The sequence below is a fragment of the Empidonax traillii genome, unplaced genomic scaffold (assembly GCF_003031625.1).
Source record: "Empidonax traillii isolate 1590-97213 ecotype Southwest subspecies unplaced genomic scaffold, ASM303162v1 scaffold667:size605846, whole genome shotgun sequence".
NCBI classification, from domain to species: Eukaryota; Metazoa; Chordata; class Aves; order Passeriformes; family Tyrannidae; genus Empidonax; species Empidonax traillii.
In genome coordinates this window covers 301,288-323,034 of record NW_020955860.1, presented here as the reverse complement: position 1 = coordinate 323,034, position 21,747 = coordinate 301,288, and the positions used below count along the sequence as shown (strand labels likewise).

At 39.2% G+C, this 21,747-nt stretch overlaps 1 non-coding gene across 1 annotated transcript; it reads right to left on the bottom strand.

Moving 5' to 3' along the window:
- Window positions 1-20,526: 20,526 nt before the first annotated feature.
- On the bottom strand, window positions 20,527-20,598 carry TRNAD-GUC. Its single transcript has one exon. It is a non-coding gene; the product is annotated as a tRNA-Asp (tRNA).
- Window positions 20,599-21,747: the final 1,149 nt, after the last annotated feature.

The following is a 21,747-nucleotide window of genomic DNA, read 5'->3' as shown; positions in this document are numbered from 1 at the left end:
CTTTCTTGGCAAACCTGAAAGTCATCATCTTCAGGCAACTTGAACAATGAAGAAGGTGTTCCACAATGTCAAGCACCTGCACAGCAATAGCTATGATATGCCCAAACCAGGAGTCATTTTCTGTGTTTATAATGCTCAGCCTGGTGGTGAAGGGGGATGGAAATCAAATCCTGCACATGTACCAAATGTCTTCAGCTGAGGATACCACATGGAGAAGAAGCCTGTTAGCCTACCACTTCTAGAAAATCCTGAAAAATGTAAGGTACAAGCCAGTCCCTTTGTCATTCCCACCACATTTTGAGACATACTTGATAGAACAGAGAGACAAGCCAACCTTGGGGAGGCTGAATGAAAATTAAAGATAATAAAAACAACAGTAACAATAACTCCACACAAAGTATTCCATTTTTCATATCCGATCATTCAACATCAAAAATACCAAAACTGACACGATCTACATAGTCTCCAGGCAGACCTCCTGGGTACCACATTCGTGTGGTTTAGTAATATGATGGAGTTCTCTTCAGGATGCCTGCTTTATTTGGTGTGCAGGATGCCAAAATTGCTTTGAGGGCAAGAAGTATGCTGCAGAAGTTTGGCTGGCTGAAATTATACTGCTGATATATTTTCATGTAGACAGTATTTCTGCCACAAGCTCTGCTGTGCAAAGTTTCTGTGGGAAAGGTTTTATTTATTTTTAAAATAAACAAATTCAGGCAAAAATGCTCTATAAACACTTTAATTTAACTTCCCAATAGAGAGAGAAATTTCTTCTGAAACAACTTATTCAAGACCAAAAAAACCTGATACCCAACTCTGCAACTGGTTGTAAGTTCCTGCAAATGTTTCTAGAAAAATGAATAGTAAAAAAGAACTTGGAATACAGAGCAATATAACTTTTATTTCCAGAAGTTCAGCTCACTTGCTTCAAGTTAAAAAAAAAAAAAAAACAAACAACCATAATTTTGTCCTGCAATATCCCTGTACACCTGCTCACAATGATACCAATCAAAGTTCAGAACCACATCTAGGTCAGCATTGTTGTTACAAGTGATTGAAAAACTTTTACTAAATTCTGAAAGAGAATAAGGTCTAATCAAAACAGTAAAAAGTAATCCAGTTTAAGATCTGCTTCAGCAGTGATTTGTGCTTTGCACTCTGAAGCACTAATATTTTTTGTTTTTAAAAGTAGGACATTCAGAAAGAGTGGTGCACTTGGCACGTGGATAACTAATGCTTTATCTTCAGAAAAAAAGAAAAGCAGTATTTCAACCAACTAAAAGCATAATTTGTATAAACTTTCCCTGTCACATTTTAAGGGCAATGAACAAAAACTAGACATAATTTCTGAAAGATGTCCCCTGCTGCACAGGACTTTAGTGGAACTTGGCCGTTGAAGTAATTCAACCCCAGATCCCTTTTACTACAAAGCCCAACTAATATAGTGAATAAAGGAAAAGGAAAATCAGAAACACAAAAATGAAACTAAGAACATCCATTCATACTGTCTTCTCATGTATTGATTCTTTACAGAATGCCATTGTTTCATTTCTGGTATTTCAGTCTTTTTTATTCTTGAATAAATGAAATATTTCCCTTGCTGTTAATTCGAACTTGTGATTACATAGGTGCTTTTTAATTTTATATTACCTTTAATTATAACAGTAAGAAATCAGACTTCTTTTGCACTTCTCTCTGAGCACTCAGTAATGAAGAACTACTCTGTATAATTAAAATGGAATTATTCTATGTTCTGAGACTGTTCCTCCTCATTACTGTCTGAAGCATGTCTTTAAAAACATGCTTACGTAAACAGCAAAGTTTCCTAAGGACACAGTTTTAGTGATATTTGATCAATGATGTTTTGCCTGTATGTCATAAGACGTGGGGTAGAGAGTCAAGAGTCAATTTTAGATATGCTTGCAGCATTTTCAAGAACCATGGAGTGGTTTGGGTTGGAAAGGACCTTACAGATCATCTAGTTCCAGCTTTCCTGCCATGGGCAGGGAGCTTTCCACTAGACCAGCTTGCTCAAAGCCCCACCCAACCTGGCCTTGAACAATTCCAGGAATGGCATATCCACAGTTTCTCTGGGCAACCTGTTCCAGTGTCTTACCACTCTCATAGTGAATACTTTTCATATCTTATCCAAACCTACCCTCTTTCAGTTTGTTGCCATTAGTCCTTGTATTTCAATATGGCATTCTGTGTATTTCAAGCTTCCAAAAGTGTAACAGTGTTAAATTTTGGCTTTATGAAAACTTCATTCTTTACATGGATTTTCTGTCATCTTTGTTCAAAGAAAGAAAAACAATAAACCAACATTAAAAAATTGCCCATGACAATCTTAACTTACAGTTCTTTACACCCAAAACATTCAAAATGAACTGAAAAGAAAAAAAAAAAAAAAGGAAGCAGAAATGAGACATCTTTTGCTCCAATCCAGCAAGATGTTTCAACAGTTTGTTGCTCTCAGTTCAGCAGCGCAGAAAACCTCACAGTACAGAGAGTGCCTACTCAGTATTAGGGGAGACTGCAACGTTTCATCTCTGGAAACCTCATTTCTGCTGCACTCCCTGCCAGCCTTTCTCCCATGGAAATGCAGCCACAGACAGAATCCATCCCCAATGGGAAGAACTTCTTTCCTGTGGTCACCCACCAGTGCATGCCAGTAACCAGCATCCTCCCAGAATCAGCCTGAAAATTTTTTGCCGCTGGGGAGAAAAGAAAATGTATTAGGCAGTGAAACATCTAAGGAGACATCTGAATGTGAAGCTGTTTACCAAGGATGTGAAGGAAATATGCAGAGAGAAGTTCACCAAAATGGAGATAGTTTCATTCACAGCAAGGAGATGTGGGGAAGCTCTGTGAGATCTGGGGGTCTTATTTCTTAGCTTAAAACTGCACAAACAGCAAAAATGCACCTGTGGCAAGCCCTGACCTCTGCAAGGTGTGCAGGCTGCTGTCACATGTAGCTCTGCAGCTGTGGGGGTGGACGAGGCTGCCTGCCTGGGTGTGTTCTCCTCCTGCTGTGCCGCAGCTGCCTCCTCAGGTTGATGCATTACCAAAATCAGTTCCTCTGATACTGTAAATGCTGGTGTTGTCATGGAGCCAGCACTGTCTCTCTGAATATAATTGTCACAGTTTAACCCCAGCCAGCAACTAAATACCATGCTGCTGTTTGATCCTGGCCCTGGTGGGATGGGGAGAAGAACTGGAAAGAGGTAGAAGCTGTGGGTTGAGATAAAAACAGAGAGAGAGAGGGATAAAACATAAGACAGATAACTGAGCCCCAATACAAACACCGTTCCGTTCTTATCCCAGGGTTATACATCTGTCTTTGAGGGTTAAAACTAGGTTTTTTTCTCTGCATCACAGTATATATTGTAATCTTTTTAGTAAATTATAACTCTGACTTGTAATCTCTCTTGAGTTGGATTCATTTCTCCTGCCAGTTTACTTTTAAACCAGCACATAATATATCTAAAGCCTAGAGAAACCCTCAACTCTACAACGTAGGGAGGGATGAAAGCTCAGTATACCTTAGGAAAATATTGTTTAAAGGAGATTCTGTTTAGAGCCTGACTAAAGGAACAGGTGAGCAGGGGAACCACCACATTGCTGTATGAGAACAGGCCCACAGCAGACATCCAGGTAGGAAATCAAAAGTGATTGAGAGTCACTTACCTATATGTTAAAGAGCTAAAAACATCTCCCCAAATCAGTGCAGGATGGGTCTATATACTGCCTCCCAGAGCAAGCAGACATCATCAGCCCAAGGGGACTGCCTGATCTGAAACAGGATCTAAACAACATCTCTTCCATCTGGATAGGAAGCTGAAAGCAAAATATCCGTGTTGAAAACAATATGCCCACATCCGGCCCTCTCTTCAACCCCAAAAGCCCAAGGCATTGGCTGTTAGTACAGCAAATGCACCAACTCACTGGCTTATTTGTTATCCTGGGGTAAGTAAATCTCCTACAGAGCTTGACCATGATTTCCAAGTTGAACTTTAGAGGCCTTTAAAGTCAAGTTAAATCAAAACTCTTCTACTCAACACAGGCACAAACCCTTTGAAAGACATTTCTGCCTGGGAAGAAAAAAAAAAAGAACAAACTGGGAATAAAAAAGTTTAGAAGACTTTGACAAGTTCAGTTTCCTCAAGAAATTAAAATGGTAGTAACCTTTTGTTTGCTTTAAACAGCCAGTCATGTCAGGATCAATGGAGTACTGATGAAACTTTATGATTGATTTGCTCAGTGTATTTGAACACTTATTTGGATGGCAGGAGAGTTTCCTTTACAGCCTAGTAAGCCGGAGACATAACATGGAATTTAACACAAGCTTTCAAAGCCCCTTTGCAATTTCGCAATAAAAGATAATTTCCATTCTTTTGTTCCAGTTTCATTTTTGTTGGGTGGATGCTAGCACATTTTAGAGGAACGAGTGAGGTTTTATGTTGTTGTTTTTGTTGTTGTTGTGAGGACGGAGGGTCTCAGAGGGACAAACCAGAACTTTATTCATCAGTTGCCTCATTGCCCTGCATGGCTCAAAGAATTGAAAAACAAGCTTTCTTCTGCTTTCTTGCCCTTGTAAAAGAGTTTGTGCCTGTACCAAGAATACAGACTACGCTCCTCTGTTAAGATGATCTCAGTGCAATTCAAGGAATCTCAGATTGCTACAAGATTGCAACTACTTTCTTTTTTAAGTCACAAAATTGAAGTCAGATACTCATCAAGAGATCTGAATGTAACTGGCTTTTCAGCTGCTGTCCTGCATCTCCATTTTTCAGCAATAATAAAATAGCTACAAAAGAAATGGACTATAGTGAAGCTAATGATAGAAGAGCTTCAGGCAATACACAACACCACAATATCCATTAGGATAAGATATAGCAGCCACAAGGTAAGGCAGAAGTGCTTCTCACAAGGAAGAGATGGAATGTACGAAGTCTCACCTACTTGAAATTCCACACAAGCATTTTTCACTCAAAAAACAAACAAACAAACAAAAAAATTATTAAAGCGTGGGACAGCTCCCACAGCAGGCCTGGGATAGATGATTTGTTCGGTGTTTTCAATATTATGCCAGAGTCTTGGGGAAGTAGGGAGGCCTGCAAAGGGGTTAAGTTTGCAGACACAGACTGAGGTACCCAGTTCAGAAAAGGTTTTTCAGAGACAGGTGAAACACCCACAAAATTTAACACCCACACAGAAGCAGCTCCTTTCTATTTCCATTTCCAGTACTCATCAGTGAGATGAGTTCAGACCTCCTAAAATGCTCATTCAGCAATCTCTGAGGCAGTGATTGAGGGCTTGCCTACCTGGGAAAGCCATTCTTACAGGGGAAACACAAAAACCCTCAAGTATGAAAAGAAAGTGCATTAAGCAATCAATACCAAGCCCCCCTGCCCATTCTACCACTCTGCTTTGACACACTAATGGCCACTTTTTTCAACTTCATTGAAGAAAGTCAACTTATCAAAAGCTTATTGAAGAAGAACTATTACAGACCATTGCCACACAGTCACATGCAAGCAGACAATGCCATAGCAAGCAGACAATGACTTACAGGAGGAAATCCTGCAGTGATGCACAGCCTAGCATATCTGGCAAAGTTTCTCCTTTCTAACCCTCATCAAGAAAGACATAGAAAAATGTCCAAAACCACTATTTCTCAATTTTCTTGAAACTGAAGAACTACCTGGTTTCTCTAAGACATAACCCAGCTGCTGTCCCACACTCTGATACCATGATAATTTTCATTTACAGTAAAGGAAAGTGAGGAAAAATTTTGAACCTTCATTGGAATTAACTTGTAGGAATAGATGTATTTCTGGAAGAATTTGTAATGGACATTAAGAACTCATTTTGCTAGGAAGGCTTTCTGCCTGGATGGTGGCTCTTTCTCAAAGGTGGTTTCAATGCTTTCCCCTCCCCATTTCCCCACATAGTAAGAGAAGTTCTCAGCCTTGCTCTCTGGTGTGCAGAGAGATAACATGCGTGCAGACATGTACAAGGCCTCCTTGGGCCAGAGAGAGTGGGGAAGGAGAGAGAGAAGATACAAAAAGGAGGGGAGGCGTTGCCTTTGCCCCTGAAGGTCGAATGCAAACTGCGTCATAAAAAAAGTAGTCCTTGCATCTGAAATAAACCTCTTTTTTTTTAATCGTTCCACTGCCTTGGCATTCTTGAAAAGAATATCTACATATGTTTTACCTTACAAACTTTATATAATTATTTTCTTCCTGCTTACCCTAATTAGGCATACTTACATGAGAATATCAGGGTGGTTGGATTTTCTTAGATTACAGTTTGGTTGTTTGAACAGCTTTGTAGTCTTTTCAGGTGACTTCCTAAAGTTGTATGTACTGGAGATACCCTCAGGTGGTAAGAATATCACTGCTCCAAAATTCACTCTGGCTAAAAGGGCTGAGCAGAAAGCCATGCTTGAGCTACTAACTCCTAAGGCATTTCAGACTGAAATAGATTGCAAGTATTTTGGCAGAAGACTACTGAGCCTTGATCTTAAGCCTGAAAAGTTTACCAGAGTACATGCCACAGGAAAACACCTTGAACCCTCCTGAAAAAAGAAGAATTCTTCCAGCATGCTTTTAGTGCTCACTGGTAGGTCCATAGAGCTGTTAAGGCTGTTCCTCAGATAAAAGAATGCTTTTAGCAACAAACAGCATGGCAGAAGTAGATGGAAAGTAAAACTGAACAAACCAAGGATGCAGGGAACAGTTACCCACCGAAATGAAAAAATTAGATTTCTTTCCCTGTAAAAAAAACCTCATAGTTTGTTACTCCTTTGACAAAAGGATAAACTTGCTCCATGCTCATTTGTTTTCCAGTGTCAAATTTAAAGGCAACTGAAAAGTTTCTTTTCAATATCATAGTGTTCATTTCACTTATGTAGTAAAATTAATATTTGGTCAACTTTCTGAAGAAGGAATAAACTGAGAAATGCAGGAGGATGGTAATTCATGGTGCTCTAAGAATTTCATAGTAGTGAAAACTTAAAGGTTTCAAGCAACCAAGCTATCTGGCTGGAAGTGGGATCAAGTAATTTTCATATAAGTATTTTTTTTCAGAAACAAGATTACTCTGAGAGCTTCTGATTTAAACAGTTGTACTCTGGTGTTTGTTTCCCACCTCCTGGATCCCTCACCCTTATGAGCTTTCCTTGGCCACGGCATACTTCTCACGCACAACCCCTTGAGAAAGGTTTTAGCAGTGCAGAAAAATGGTTCATGCACAATGTTGACTGTTTCACCAAGTTCTGAACATCTCAGAACATAATTGTATACTCTGGGTAAAATATTTTGACTTTGTGGAGTGTCTGCTTGGTGAAGAGTTCAGCACCACAAAACTGGAACTCAAAAACTAGCATGCAGAGCAAGGCCCACAAAATGAAGGAAACTTCCTATGAGGTCAAATAAAAGATGTTATTCCACCTATAATGGAAAAATTCTGAGGCAAAGGATGAGGGTGGAAGAGAAAGAGCAAGCAATCAAGTTTTCCATGCTGCTTTCTTCTATGTCATCAATGCCTGATTGGAAGGCTGCCTACTTCTCAGGTTGGAAAAGCTACAGAATGTTTAAAAAAACCCAACACCTAATGGCAGCACAATATAGAGTGGAAACCATCAGCGAGTTGCTCTGGGGCAGCATCCTAACTGTAAACAGGTTTGGAAGTGAGTGCAAGAAAAATGCCTGCCACTGGCATCATAAGTACTGAAGGATAATGGGCAAGTTCTTTGTGAAGCCATGGAAAATGTCTCTGAAATTTTTCCTGCCCACACAGTTAATCCACCTGGCCCTCAGCAAGCTCCCAAAAATTGCAAGAACATTAACTTGCTGTCTTTAAGTGAGGCATTAGAACAGAGAGCATAATTGTATGTGAATATTAGATGATACAATAGAGGGAAGACTTAAAACAAAAAGGCTGTGGCACTCTTCCCCTGAGGATTTTGCAGAAGGCTCCAGTTTATTGCAAACTCAATAGAAAAATAACCTGAAAAGTCACACATGGATCTTCTCTACTTGAAATGAATGATTCACAATGAAATGCAGGCCAAAGAAAATCACAGCCAAAACACTAAGCCTTGTTAAAATTATCCCATTAAAATAGCAATATTTATTGTGTATTTAAAAGCATTGTGAATACATGAAGCATATATATATAGTATAGTATTTTAACACAAATGATTTTGTGTTATATTCGTCAACTTTGATTATTCAGGCATGACAAAAGTCTATTGTGAACAGCTAAATTTTAAGGATGGCTTTCGTGAACTTTTAAGAATCCAAAAAATAACTAAGAAATTTAAAATTATATTTCCCTACAGCCTTAGTGCTATGGAACAGCAACCATTTAAAAAGTTGCAGCCTTTTGCCACAACACACCCTAAAGTTTGTAACGAATTCTTGTATTCTTCCACTGGTTGCCTGCATGATTTGGAAGCCAGACAGTTGACGGCACCTTTATAAAACGAGAATGTAGAAGTCATGTTCAAGAGAAAGGAAAAGGTGGGAAGAAGTATTGCAAATAGTCTCTGAATTCCATGTTACTCTCTTCTGATTTAGTCTTTTCACAGAGGGAGAAAAAAAGGTTCATCAGCTACAAGAGAAAATCACTGATCACAGCAAGACACAAGTTTGCTGTGCCATTTCTCTTGAGCCTGCTAGAGTCTGCTCCCTCATGACATTGAATTCAAAAAGGGTGGAACAGTTTTTCCTTTCCAGGTTTTCTGAATGATTATAGAACTTAAAAACTCAGCAGTAACATAAAAGTACAAGAGCTGACTTTTATGTAATTTATTCCAGACGATAACTACGAACAAAATTTCTAGTGTTTGCATGAAATAAGTGCAGTAAAAGTACCAGAGAAACTGCCCGCCTCTCATGCAAGATAAGCACAAGGCATCTATAATAAGCACCTCTAATACATCAACACAAAGAATTCCACATATCAGCTTCCAATTCCAAAGAAATGAATATACCAAGGAGAAGTCATAAATCCACTTTGCAGTTAAATTTCAAACAAAATCAGGTTTTCAGGCAAAAAAGGAAATTCAGTGTAGTGAAACTGTCATATGTTATTACCTCCTTCATGGGATCTCCAGTATGAAACAAGTATAGAGAGGTACTAAATATTCCTCATTCTACCTCTTGCATTGAAAGTCCCATTTTCTCTGTTTTTTGAATGCCATGCTTTTAGATATCTAAGATGTCCTTCTCCTTGTTCTCCGAAGAACTGTTAAGTGTGTCTATGGAAGGTTTTCTCTGTGGACAGACACAACTTGCCCTCAACTTGCCTGGCTGCTCTTTGCCACATTTGAAAGATCTTAGTACCTTTAATAAAAGGGGGAAAAATAAGTATGTATACCTATACTTATATCATGGCCTCTGTTCTGCACCAGCAGTAACTCTCTAAAGTGAATATATTTACCAGAAAAACCCTTCAAGACTACTGAAGTTACCTATATAGTTACCATATCACAGTAACTCACTCTTTAAAAAAATAGGTTTTCTGTTATAATTGCCTACTGTTACTTTTCCTGTTCCCTTTGAAGGAGAAGAATTTCACTTGATATTCCATGTGTATGGTTGAATTAAAAGTTTGTTTACATTTCCTTTTCTGAAGATATATCTGTGTTTAAATTCATAAACAGGATGCTTCTCACTAAAAAACTCACACATGGCACATTTCTTTGAGCAATAGCTTTAGAAATTATCTTAAAAAAAAAAACAAACAAACAAATAAGCCTTATTTGACTGAAGTACCATCCATATACAAGAATCCAGTCCAATTTATGTGTTGATACACCTGCTCAGTTTAACTAACAGTAACTTCTAAAAATTGACTTACCAGACCTATATCCAGTGAAAACTTAAAAAGCATTTGTTAGAAATCATCCATTTTAATGATTAAAAAAAAAAAAAAAAAAAAAAAAAAAAAAAAAAAAAAAAAAAAAAAAAAAAAAAAAAAAAAAAAAAAAAAAAAAAAAAAAAAAAAAAAGAAAGAAGTAAGAAGAAAAGGTCAAACCAATATGAGAAGTGTAGGTGTTGTCTTTTACCATTTCAATACTCAACACCAGACACTGAATGAAGGGACGGATTTCTTAAATTTTACAATCTATCCTTACCTTCAAGTTTGTCTAGAGTTGAGATTAGTTTGGGGTTGACCGATAGGTCTCAGGCATCCCACCCTTGGACAGGTTCCCAGTGTGCCCAATGCAAGGTCAGGAATTGAAGAGTATCACTCAAAGCCCTTCACCACAGCACACCAATGTACCGAAATGGAGAGGACAGCAGACTGCAGTGGAGAGGATCTGACAATAAACCAACTTCCCTTAGAAATATGACAAACATTTTTGGAAATGGCATTTAATTTTTGAGGAAAAGCCTGAACAGAATTACTACTACTATGTGAAATAAAACAGTGATTTGTGGAACACACAGTACACTTGTCTTCTTTCATGACTTCCCAACAGTACAGTACATACACAGCAAAAACATCTTGCTATACCTTCACAGTGATCTCCCACTCTTCTTGGGACCACAGTAGATGTAGCAGATCTTTGGAAAATCCCTATTCATTCAATCATCACATGGAAAATGTAAGAATTTTAAACTATCCCAGGCATGTAATATCTAATTGCTTTGTTCTTCACTTTTCAAGCAATGCTTTTTCCCTCTAGCAGCAGCAAATTCTCACAACTTATTCTGTATGTCTACCTAAATTTTTCCTGCTTCTTGGCTTTCCAAGCCTAAAATGGATCCTGCTGATCTGCATTACCATATAAAAGAAACATAGCTGCATATTTCTCCTTTTAAAAGTGCTTGGTTCAGATTCATCACTTCGCACCCAGTCCTTTCTTCGCCTTTACTGAAAATCAGGCCTGAATAGGTGTCATCAATCTCTTCAGTAAAATAGAAAGCTGATGTGAAGGAATGATCTCACATGACGGATGGCACTTACTCTGTGGTGGTACAGTTTTCCAGGGGGCTTTTTGCAGGTCAGTCACTAAAAAACATACATTTGGTTATTTTTGTTCATCTCCAGCATCATGCTCTTCTGTGGTTTTTTCCCCTTTGCTGTCCTCTTTGAATTTCAACAAGATGCTATTTACAAGCCATGATTTCAGTGGGTTGGTCTCATCATTTTTGGGAAGATATATGCTGAGATCACATAATCTCTTTCTACTTGAGCAGGCTATTTACTCACAGTTCTAAACATGTTTGTTTCCTCTTCCTGTTACCTCATTTTGTTCAAGGACTGAAGTCCTGGGATACAGTAATCTCAAACTCAACCTTACACTTCCCTCAGTGGTTCTTCTCTAACAATAAAGCTCGGAATCTGTATGTTTGTTTTACGGTGTTCTCTCACATACAAATTAGTTTATCTGCCTTATCATCTAATAATTAGTTATAATCAAGTTTATAATTAGCAGTAAGTGCTTCAAAAGCTTCTGTATCTGTAACTATCAGAGTTTCTGGCTCCTGAATTCTACCACAAAAAAGCACACACACAATTTATGACAACACCTTATTTCTTGAACTTATCTTCATTTACATCATTGATAGCATAAAAACTACCTATTAGTATACAAGATAAATCTCAACTGTTGTACAGCAAACAGGACTTGATCACTCTAGTGTCACCAGTTCCCAATCACTTTTAAAGCCATTCCTCACCCACTCCTCCTCACCCTTGAATGTCTACAAAGCAGTTTAACCCATTTAAAACTCTGTGGTAGCAGAGAAACCTTCCTAAGAACAGTTGACATGCCGTGGAAATAAAATGTTTGCTTTCTAGATAGGCAGCTGAAATGACAGCCAGACATCAAGCAGAACCTCCTGTTAAAGAAGGGGAGAAACAGCCCTGATGAGAATGGTTGCCTGGTTTCAGAGAGGTGAGTAGCTCTCCCACTGTTTAATTCTGATGAAGTAAACCTTCAGCAGAACAGCAAAATTAATTGTATTTCTAATTCCTCTCAGAATGCTAACACAAAAAACCCCCATATTATCAACACCACTGAAATATTAACTAATGTCAAATTTCCTCACCAGACACTCATTCATATGTAAGAGATGCTCACAATTTTAATTCCCTGTGGTCATTGGACTTGCTGACGTCTGGATGTTTCACTTAATATGAAAAAGATTAAGAAACTTTTTCTTCTTGGTTTTGAATGCAAGATCTGAAAAGCCACTGAGTTTGGCTTCCTTTAACCTAGAGCCCCACAGTGTAGTTTAGAACTCCATTTTAAATTCCATTCCTTTGTGTAAAAAAGTATTATCTTTGCAATATTTCGTGACAATTGTTAATAATTCAGAACATACAGAGATATTATTGGAATATTCAAATATTACATTGTTGTAATATTTATTCTTCTCATTTCAAAGTTATTAAAGACAAACATATTTTGTATGAAATAGCACCTTATCTTTTATAGATTACAGAACTGCTTTCTATATTACCATCACACATTTCCAGGACGGAAATGATCTGCTCAAAAGCCTAAAGCACACACCTTGGAAGTGGCAGATTTATGTTCACATACCTGTTGCTTTCTCTCCAGTCCAAGAAGAACCTTACCCACTAATTTGGGGATCTAATGGACATATGCATACAGTCTTGTAGTCCCAGGAAGTGCATTCTACAATTGTTTCTCGTAAGTGGAAAAGAATATTGGCTTTTACATCAGACTGGGCTCCACAACCAAGGCAGACCTGGTTTAACAGTCGTACCAGCTGCCCCTTAATTGTGGTCTGCCCAACAGGCATAGCACAAATTCAACAGCAGCATCTAAATGTCAGCCATGAGGGCCCTGGTATTGTAGCTACATCTGTTAGACCCCTCTTGGACTTCAGCAGTATTCACCAATAAGGTGAAGGAATGGCAGGAGTAAATGTGTCAGTGCTGTAAAAGCAAGGACAAAACTTGTCAGTTCTCTGCAGAGAGGCTCTATATTGCTCCCCAAGCAATTTCTGCAGATGATAAAACAACATAAAAAGTAGGGTCCAAGCCTGGCAAACCAGCAGGCTGAGCTGGCTATCAGGTAGCTGCCATATGCATTGTGCTCCTGTTTCCTGAATTAGATCCTGAGATTAGAGCATTAGTCAGGGCTGTGAGAAATAGTTTTACACACCTGATCGAAAAGAAGGCCTTAAACAGAGATATCCACATCCAAAGCAAGCTCTGGGTTACCGACTTCATATTTTTTCTAGGAAGAGGAAGGGCTCATTTCTGTGAAGATAATAACATATTTCACTTCTAAGAAGCTTTTTCACACAACAGTAAAAGTAGTTAGTGAAGGGGAATGGTGTGCATATATAGGTGCAGAGTTGTTCTGACAGTATATCATTAAAACATACCCCATTTTTTATTAAGAACACTGGAAATAACATAGAACAGGGGTTAAAAATGCATATTAATGTAAATATATTAAGATAATTATGGGTGTAATGATAAATTTACCTATCTTAGTAGATTTAGGGACACTGTAGAATAATCTTGAAATTAGCCTGAAATCCTGTCCAATTCAGAATTAGAAGTTTTTTAATAAATCACTTATCTGTCAGATCATTTAATATAATTTTAAATGCATATAGGACCTTTAGAGTATTACTCATTTCCAAAGAAACGAGGAGCAGCTGAGGGAGTTGGGGTGGTTTTGCCTGGAGAAAAGAAGGTTCAAGGGTGATCTTATTGCTCTCTACAGCTGCCCAAAAGGAGGTTGTAGCCAGGTGGGAGTCCATCTCTCCTCCCAGGCAACCAGTGATAGGATGAGAGGACATAGCTTGAAGCTGCACCAGGGAAGGTTTAGGTTGGACATCAGGAAGAATTTCTTCATGGAAAGTGTAGTTAAGCACTGGAACAGACTGCCCAGGGGGGTGGTGGAGTCAACATCCCTGGGAGTGTTCAAGAAGGAACTGGACATGGCACTTAGTGCTATAGGTTTGCTAATATGGTAGTGTTCAGATGACCTTGGAGGTCTTTTCCAATCTTAATGAATCTATGATTCTAATGCCTAAGCCATTACAAAAGTAAGCTTAGATCCAGAAAACACTTAGGTTTATTGAAAACACAAGCTATTTATTATAACTCACTCATATGTACTTAAATGATTATACTCTTTTCTAATCTCAGAGCTGTTGCAATGTGCCAGAAGAATATAGTGACGCTTCTATACAATACATAGCATTACTGCTTGTTCTGTTAACAAAATAATGTTTATTTTGGCAGAAGCTGCTGGGAACCTTGTGAATACCCTAATCTTACTGCCTACCCATTCCTCTGCTAAAGATTTTAGTAAGTCTGACAACACACACAAGAACACGAACACCTCCAAGAACACTGAGGTGTTTTTAAAGATCAGAAAAATCCTTTTCCCTCTGTTTATTCCCATGTTTCTCTATTTATCCTCCTCCATGAGAGGTTTGAGGGATGTGATCTGTGCATCTGTGGGTTTTGGGGGCATGTCAGGTAAGGACTTCTCCGTGTCACAGCTTTGATATTGGAGGGGGTGTTAGGGAGGTGAACATCAAACCCTCCTATGAAGGGCTGACCTCTCCTTCTCTCTGCCTCTGCCTTGGGGTCTCTGGGCAGGAGGCAGGGACCAGGCTGAGGTCCGTTCCCACACTGACACCTCAACAGCTTGCTGGGGTGCAGAAACGTGGGAAGCAGCAGGCGTGGGTGGGCACGAGGGACTAGATCACATCTCCAGCCCACTCCCACTATCTTGGCCCACCAAGGCAAAAGCTTCTGTTCATCTTAAGGCATGATGCCAAGGAGGCAAAATATCATCAAGGCTAATCAAGGTTGCATTACACGTGTACATTATCAAGGGTGTACCACAGCCTTAATAAAGGTCTCCAAATTGTCTGCTAACATTCTGCAACCACATTGTTTTCCTTTTTCCCACCAGCACCACTCCATTTATTCTCCCGTTCTCTCCAAATTAGCTTTTAATCATTAATAAAACACTACAAGAAGCCCCCATTTTTCTAAAACATCCAGTGCTTCCTGCCCAAATGAACTGCTTTGGCTTCAGCCACAACAGCTGTGGTTTGCACTATTCAGCTTTTCAGGATAGTTTGGCTCAGCAAAACCTACTCTGAAAAATAGAGCAAGAGACATCTTCCTCATCTGACAAGTACACGTTCCTGGTAAAAGGCAAGAGTTCCCCCTGCCTCCAAGAAAAGCCATGTATTCTCAGCAACTCTCCAATAACACACACACATCTTAATCCAGGGCTAACTGGAACTGAAATGTTTTGCCTCTGCATTACACCTCACCCTATATGTTTTCACAGTGAATGGGTTTAAAATGGCTTCTCATCACCCTGAGATTCTGCTACATGGCCACTGGTCGTGAGAAGAATCAAGGCCTCCGTGCTGCGCAGCAACAATGATTCAGTTCCTTTACAATACCCCAAGGAAAGCTGCTAATCCACAGCCACACACCACAAGGTCTGTTTTTCTGGTGACCTCTCGTTTTTATTGCCAGCTGCAGTGCAAATTATGCAGAGCCCAGCTCATTTGGCTCATTTTGCTGCCCCATCAAACACAAGAAGTCTCAGCGACAAGAGATTCTGGATCTCCACTTGTATATATTGGTATAGAATTGCAGCAGTTTGGGCAATCTTTTTGACTTCATGTAACTTTAAATTATTGCATGACCATATTGGGGGTGGGAGGTTGATCTACAGTTCCTAATCATAGAAGCTAGAGGGTCTCAGTCAGTAAGAGAAATTAATAAAAATGCAGAAAAATAGGCAAAACAGAGGCTCAGTTTTTCTGGATCCTTACATCACAGAAGTACCAATTACAATAATTTTATATTGTCCAGATTGTGGCACTCCATCAAGTTAATGAATTCTAGCATGGCGACAAATGATTTTTGTTTCTAAGTGGGCTGTACAGTATTCTCCTTTCAGTCAAATGATTTTACATCATTAAAATTTCAATTAAATTTCAGAAAGAATTTTGTATGTGAAGCATATGAGTATCTTGCAAAAGCTTTGTCAAGGTTTCAGCTCTCTAGAAACACATACAGTTAATTTCTGTTAACCGGTTCTGCCATTCACAATCCCATCCAAAACATACAAATCACATCATTCTTTATGCATCTATACATCATCTATAGCATCAGACTCTACAGAACACTCTGTTTAAGAGTCAAGGAGGTACTCAGATTTTAATTCATCATTTATGTGTTTTTAGTGAAACAAAATGTGCTGATGAATGGACAGCCTCACAGCTGCAGAGACAAACGGTATTTTTCCTCCTGACTACTTCCATTGGCACCCTCACAGATGACTTTCGCACCCTTTTTTCTCAGTTACTGAAACACCCTGCAAGTGCAGCCAGATGCACATTGGTGTTCTGCTGGTAACAGATGCTTACACAGCAGATCTAATTACAGACTTCGGCACTGCCTAGATGACAGTCAAATTAATATATTATCACTCAGTCATTCATGGCACCACAAAGCCCGGGTGTGGGGTTTGTTTATTATTTTTATTCAGAGCACAAGGATGTTAATATCTCCCTCATAGACACAAAAAGTATTATTAGTTCAGAGAAAGACTTACAGGATGATACCTATAACAGATTCGGGGGTTATGCAAAAAAATACAGCTTCTTTTAGGCGTGGGTCAAACATTTGTTCTTTCAATATTGTATCTGTTTCAAGTAGAGATAACTAATATAAAAGAATAAGAGGCAAATAACTAAGTGACTTGGCAGTCAGAGGCCCAAGTCTTTACAAACAATTTGATTGAGACCCATCAGGTGCTTATCTCTTCTTGCAATGGGAGTGAAGAAGAGATGAAAGATATCCAGCACTTTGCAGCACTCAACACTGCTGGACAATTTCTGCTAAACCCACAGTAGCAACTGCAGTAACCTCTGAGAGTGAATGATTGCATACCAAGGCAGGCCAAGTTCATCCTTGAGAGAAATAAAATTAACATTTTTCAAATATTAACCTATATGGAATTGCATTTTTTGTCCTTTTGGTTTCTTCTTGTTGTTGTAATGTAAGCTTTTGCAAATTAGAAGAATCCTCTCCCTCCTGAGTGCAGGAAAGATTATATTTTTAATTTCATCAGCTGCATTTGAAAAATTTAATAAGTGCTTTTTATTAAATTAAGTTTTAAATTCATTACCTTGACAGAAATAATTACATCATTACCTCTATCTTATATTAGCAAATAAGGGAAAGGAAGAAAAAAAAAATCTATGTGATATAATGTGCTCAGGACAGATGGATAGATAGATCAGTCAATCTTAAAATTAATGAGGTAGGAGCTCACTTAATAGGAGAACAAATAATCCTTCCCTATTTCTTATGTGACCATGATGAACTTACCAAGCAAAACTCTAAGGACAATTGAACTCCAGCAGGGAGAAGCAGCCCTCAGTGCCTCCATGCTGAAAGGCTGAATGCCTGCCTGAGTGGCCAAGACCTGACCCCAAGCTAAAGCTTTTAAATTCTTTGATCCTCTCTCTTAGGATTTGCAGCTGTCACTTGGAAAAGCAATACTTAGGACATTTGTTATTACTGAGTCAGTTTTCACTTTTGAGTGTGCAGTTCTTTATCCTGGATGCACAGGAAGAACACAGTTAATGCAAAAGCACCAGTGCAAAATTCTGTGTAATTCTACTGGTTTACTGTTTCATAAATAGATGTGTACTCAGAACTACTGTAGATATTCTAAACATTCATATCTGCAGCCAGAAGAGACAAATTAAGATGGGATTTAACACATTAACTGTAGCCAGATGATAACTAAAAACAGAGTCATCCTAATAGAAGAACATAAAATATCCTAAATTGAAAGGGACCCACGAGGTTCTTCAAAGTCCAACTCCAAGATAATAAAGAGTGTCTGCAAAACACGTCTGCTTATCTAACATGATGTGTTTAACATGCTTTATTGCTTGCAGCAGTCAGAGTATTTCTTTAGAGCCTTGAATTGCTGCAATCCCTCAGCTGCCACAGCTGCTGCGTCATTCAGCCCTGGTCGCAGAATTCCACCTGCAGACCTCGGCTTTCATTTAAACCACTGATGTACTTGCTCCAGACATGCTCCTGAAGCCTCAGAGTGATGGAGAAAAGGTAAATTACTGAAAAGGTGAATTCTTAATTGTTTTGGGTTTTTCCTAAGAAAATATCGTTACCATTTTTCTAGTACTTTTCTTATTCATCTATGAATGGTAAACGGAAGATGAAAACATCATCATGCTTGTTAATTCCTGTAGAACAAAATCAGATTTCACTCTACACATTTTAATGGCAGCATTGTCTACACACTGCAGGGTTCCACTTAAATTTAAAAAACAAAAACAAAACAAGAAACAAACAACAAAACAAAACAAAACAACACAAACCACCAACCAGTCCAAAAAGTTGTATGCAATGTGTATTTTGCTTCCAGTGACTGTGACCTTTGAAAATATTCAAGCTACTGTTTGATTTAACATTTCAACAGTAAATCCATTTTAATGCACAGAGGACCATTTCAAAGTTCACAAAACTGTTTGCATAGGTGAGAAAAGGACTAAAAGATTCCTTCCAAGTGGAGAATAATCTGAAACCAGCAAGTTTTCTCATACACGGTCTGACACCACACATTTCTGATAGCTTCCAGATGCAGAGCAGCATTTTGTAAGCAGCTTGGTTCAAAGTTGATATAAATCACCAGAAAACCTTCCACTATTTCAGTGGACTATTTCATTAGATTAATTCTCACTTCTACTAGACATTTTCCTGCAACTACGTCATAAAGCAGAAATCAGAAATTATGTAGAAAGGACAGACCCTGGAATACAGGTGAGGTTACATCATCACCATCCCCTGGCACCTGCCCTGATTAGGGATCACATTCCAGATCACTTGTTTACAGCCATATTTACACATAGCAAGACCGAAAAGGCAGATGCCAAACTGCCCCAAAGGCACTCTCACATCAGCAGAATTGTCTGCTGCTCTCACAGGTATTTTGGCTTCCTCTACCGTTGCTTAGCAAGCATCTCCCACACACTGATGCACAGTTTGATTCAGTCACCCAAATGTCAGCACCTGGTGCCCCCTGAGAAGCCTCAGGGAATCCTGCATAAAGCATCGGGCAGTACACCAACACCCTAAATGTATCAGTGCCTTGGGTGATTGTCTCAGTGTGGTAAGTGCCTCCAAGTTGGGATGAGTTCAGACAGCTCAACATCTCAGGAAGGCTAAGAGGAGCAATTTCTTTTTGAACTTTTGTTTTGCCACTAGTAGTATCTGAATTTACACCTTCTTCAGTTAGCAAAGAAGCTCAATGAACAGAACAGTCTCTACCAAAAAAAAAATTGTTAGTTCTGGGGCTTTGCCTTTTTTCCCTTTGCCTAAAATAATGCACATCGCTTACTGAAAGGTCATGAGACCCCTCCTGTTTATCTCAGCTTTTGAGATAAAAGTTTAGGTGTCATTTCTTTTTCCTAGGTTTAAATGGCATAATACTGCTTTAATCTCTCCAGCTGGGCAACTGCTGTTTTTATGGATGTTGTTTACCTTCTTCTGCTATTGCATTATTTAGACATTCTGTAACAGATAGTGGTACTGAGGCTAAATATTTTAAAAATCAGTAAAACAAATCCCCTTCAAAATATTACTTGTGTGGAGTGAAATTTTACCATAACTGAACTGGATTTCACTTTTATAATGCCAACCTTACTGATACTGTTTATGCTTGTAGATATTTGCATCCAAAAATGAGCTTCGGGACAAAATACTAATGAAATGTTGGCAAGTGTTCTGCAAATTATGCATCAAATTATTCATCACATTATTCATCTTAACACCCTTCCAAAAACGCATTTTGGAAAATCCAGGAGCAACGACACAGCATGCAAAGGAAACGACACCAAGAATCCAATTCGTCCTTGGGCTGATGCTCCTTTATCCTCCTCTCTAAGAGGATGGAGACTTTAAGACCAGGCTTCATTGAAGAGTCCAAGAAAGTTTTCCTTAACTTCAACAAACAAAATTCTGCCTTTACTGAGGATGAATTTGAATTACTACTATCTCTCAAGACTTTTCACAGCTGGAAAGAAAGACAAAAATATACCTTAGCAGTTGCTGCATTTATTCTCACAAAAGAGCAGCAGGAGTGAGTGTGTAATTGCTTTTATATGAGATACTAACAGGTCAAAGGTAAAACAGGAAAAACAGACCTCTAGAAAATGAGTCTGAATGACTGCAGTGTTTCTTGCTCCCAGGAATAATTCTGTCTCCATGCTCTGCTTTATTGGGCTGTTTTGGGGCTACTTGCCAGCCTCTCTCCCACACAGGGAAGGTCTTTCCACCTTCCAGCCTGCGCATTGGATTTTTTAGGTGAGACACAGTGTGCCTCACCCTTTAATCCTGAGGTTCATCTGCCGGGGCCAAGCACGCTTGGACGGCGGCAGCGAGGTCCTCAGGACGTAGATGGATTGCCTTACAGGGCTAACGAGCTCCATCTGCCCGGGGAGGGGCCCCGACCGGGAATCGAACCCGGGTCTCTGCAGTGACAGTGCAGTGTCATTTCCCCTAGACCACCGGGGCCTCCCGCAAGACTCTCTAATAGGGTGTTGTAACTATGAAGGTGAGTTTGAAAGGGCTCTGGTCAAAAGTCATGCAAAACAAATTAAACCTGGAGATTATTAAAGATAGATTTTGGTGCATATAGTAGTAAACACCCTCCGGAAGTTCCTGAACTTTACTGGACACTGGGAAAGCATTCCAGGATATTAACACGTTTACCCTGCCCTTTTCCTCTCCTCTGGCTTTCTGAGGTTGCCTGGTCTTCCAAATGGACATTAAGCCTCATCAAGCACAGCCTTCCTCACAGTCCCATGCTCTTCCTCTCTGCACTGCTCCTGCAGCCAGATGGTAATGTACTGGAAAGGCTGCTCTAATACAGCCAGAGCATGATGGGAACAAAATAAGTCACTAAAGGAGCCATAAAATTACACCATAACTTCTCCAAGCAAGCCAGTCCTACAACAGGTCAAACTTCACTGACAAAAGCTTGGCTTCCAAAAAAAAAAAAAAAAAAAACAGCAACATAATTTTCCAAGTCCTGCCAGGAGCCCCTAGATAAATAACCACCCAAGCCATTTGTAGCACAGGCACCTTCCCACAGATATTTGTCTGAAGAACAAGCTAAAAATATTGATGGAGCTGTTCAGTGTTTTGGCAGCAAGTTACAAATATTTATTGATTTAGCTTTCCAACAGATTCAAGTGTTCAGCCTGTTATCCAGCACGAAGGTACATATTTCCCTCTTGAGTCCTGACAGGAAAATAAAGGATTTCTGCCCAACTAGTTTATCGCTATTCTCATTCTCCCATAGCTATCAATACCACCGAGCCCCACATGTCAGCCATATTCTGCCCAAGGATTGATTTTACCCTCTGGTCTGCTACAGACATGGTGAGGTTTGCTGGTGCCTTCCTACTGGACCTGCTTTTTCCTCAGAGTTGCTCTAAGAACAGAGCACCCTCCTCATCATAACCCAACTAAATATTAATAACCAACATTCTTCTTGCAATACAATTGCATACAATACATATTTTTATTTGCGAAAGAACCATTACAGGGAGAGGTATAATCCAGTAATGCCACCAGATGATTTCCCATACAACCCATTTTATTAACTTCAGATTTGTTCCATGCCAGATGTCCCAGTAACAGACCATTACAGTTAGATTC